Below are 2,669 nucleotides of genomic sequence, written 5' to 3'. Positions count from 1 at the left end.
CTGAGCAAGCCAGGAAGAGCAAGTCTGTGAGCAGTGTTCCTCTTCGGCCAGTGCTTCTGTTCCTGCCTCCAGGTTCCTGCCTGGAGTTCCCGCCCTGACTTCCCTCAGTGATGGAGTGTGACCTGAGAATTGTGAGATAAAACAAACCCTTTGCTGTGAAGGCTGTTTTTGGTCACAGAGTTTATCACAGCAGTGGAAACCTAATGAGGATGTGTGGGTTCCGAGAAATGAACTTAGGCGTTCCGGCTTGTGTGGCAAATGCTTTCAGTCATAGAACCATCTTGCTGGCATCTAAAAACTGTGTTTTTGTGTCTTGTGTAACCCACTGGTGGGGTGAGTGTGGAGCAGCCTGAGAGGGGGCTGGAACCAGGGCCTCTCTGTCCTTCTTCTCTCCTTATCTCTGTGGAGTGACTTCCTTTTCTCCTAAGAAGGACTGGGGACACACCGCTGTGGTGTGGTTGTGTCCAGGTTCACACTCTCTCGGCTTCATAACCAGGAGGCAAACACTCCGTCTGCAGCTGGAAAAAATCCAGGGAACACACCAATCAGCTGTGGCTGCAGAGAGCCCACCCTGCATCCTCTGTGGCTGAGAGCAGAGGGCCACAGGGAACAAGGACCTTTTCTTTTTCAGGCAGGGTATAACCACATAGCCCAGGCTGGCCTCAGACTCAAGCTTTTCTCCTGTCTCTACCTCCCAAGTGCCACTAATTCAGGTGTGTGCCACCACATGCAGCTAACAAGCACTGCTTATGTGACAAGACTCTGGCTCAGTTGGAATGTGGGTTTGCAGAGTAAGGATAGAGGAGGGGAGGAACTTTCCAGAAAAGAGGATAAAAGACAGTGAGTGGAATCAAAGCAGGGCCACTCTGGGATTGTCCTGTCAGCACCTGGGTCTAAATCAAAGATCATTTAGGTCACGATTTACAACAAGCCCATCTAGGTACCTTCAGGAAGTGTGAGAGTGGACAGATCTGGGCTCAGAACTTGAGCTGGTGTCTATCCTTCCATGTACTGTCAATTTCCTCTTTGGGAGCCTGGAAAATGAGTTTGACAAGGTTTACTTCATTAGGGTCCTGCAGGGTCAGTGGGATGGTATGTGGTCAATTTGCATCATCGACTTGTTCAGATTAAGAGACATCTAGGGCATTAATGGGGCGCACCTTGGAGTGGGTCTGATGATCTTTCCAGAAACAATTAAATGGGTAGAGACCTGCCTGAATATGAGAACACCATCCCATGGCCTGGGTATCCTGGAATGAATAAAAAGGGAGAAAGAAAGGGCTGGAGAGATGGCTCAGTAGTTAAGAGCCTTGGCAGCTCAGAGGACCTGGGTTCAATTCCCAGCACCCACGTGGCAGCTCACAACTGTCTGTAACTCCAGTTCCAGGGGCTCTGATGCCAATATACATAAAATAAATTTTTTTTAAAAGGGAGAAAGGCAGGAATAAAATAAATAAAATCAAGGGGGTGAGGGGAGGGAGAAAGGCAGGGGAGTGTCAGCAGTTCCTGGTTGGCTGGATGTGAGCAGCATCTGCAGCCCAGAGCCCCTCCTGCACTACAGACCACACCCTAACGAAAGGGTCAAAGGAAATCCTTCTTCCCTGAGTTGCTTCTCGCCAGATCTTTGGCCACAGGAATAATAAAAATGTCTAACACAGATGCTAAGTGTGGACGTACTTTATCTACCCACGGTGGCTGTGACTCAAGGACAATGCACCCTCAGCATTGTCCCTGCATTCACCCTGGGACAGAGGAAGGATGAGCTCATGGAAACACGGATGTGAGCCTGGAAGGCCCTCGGGAGTGTGGGCAGGTACAACGCATTTACTCTGCAGCAGGAGACCAAGGCCCACACTGAGTGCAGTTCCTCTGAGGCTTTGGGCCTGTTCTCCTGACTCTTTTTCTGAAGGTTTCCCCCGTCTTCCCCTCCCTCCTCAGCCCCCCACACAGCACCAAAGACTCTCTCTATCAAAGTCTCTCTTGCAGGCCTCAGACCACAGCCAAGCTTATCTGCTAATACGTGTCTTACTTGACAGCCATAAAACTACACTGTCACAGAGGCCTGTTCTGTAAGCTAGTCACTAAGTCACCCCAGCCTCATCCTCCACAAGGTCCCAGTCCGGAGGGATTGGCTCTAAGGGTAGAAGATAGAAAAGGGCCAACGTCCTTGGGTGCCACTCAAGCCTAGCCTGACACAGAAGACAGCATGAGCGCCATGTGCCTGACCTAAAGATCTGCCTGGTTTGGGTCAACCGAGCCCCGACCCTCTTCCCAGGAGAGAACTGTGGTGAGTGCTCCCCAGATGGGAACTTCAAGCTGAAGCTGTATGGGCCTGGCTGAGCGAGCATGACCAATGCAGACAAAGACACTATTGGCTTCTTCATCAGGGCAGTCAGGACATCCTAGACAGCAAACACAGGGTTTCTGACAGAGTTCTAGAGGCTGTGGTGTGGTGATATTTTATTCGTATGTTAATAAATAAAGTTTGCCTGGAGATCAGAGGTCAAAGCCAGCCATAAACAGAAGTCAGGTGGTGGTAGCACATGCCCTTAATCTGATCACATGGCAGGTAGAGTCTCTGTGCATTCAAGGACACAGCCAAGTGTGGTAACACATGCCTTTAATCCCAGTACCAACCATAGAGACCTGGAGGTCTGTATAGACAGGCA

Source organism: Peromyscus eremicus, chromosome 3 (genome assembly GCF_949786415.1).
Source record: "Peromyscus eremicus chromosome 3, PerEre_H2_v1, whole genome shotgun sequence".
NCBI lineage: Eukaryota > Metazoa > Chordata > Mammalia > Rodentia > Cricetidae > Peromyscus > Peromyscus eremicus.
The sequence above is the reverse complement of the archived record's forward strand: the minus strand, read 5'-3'. Positions refer to the sequence as shown.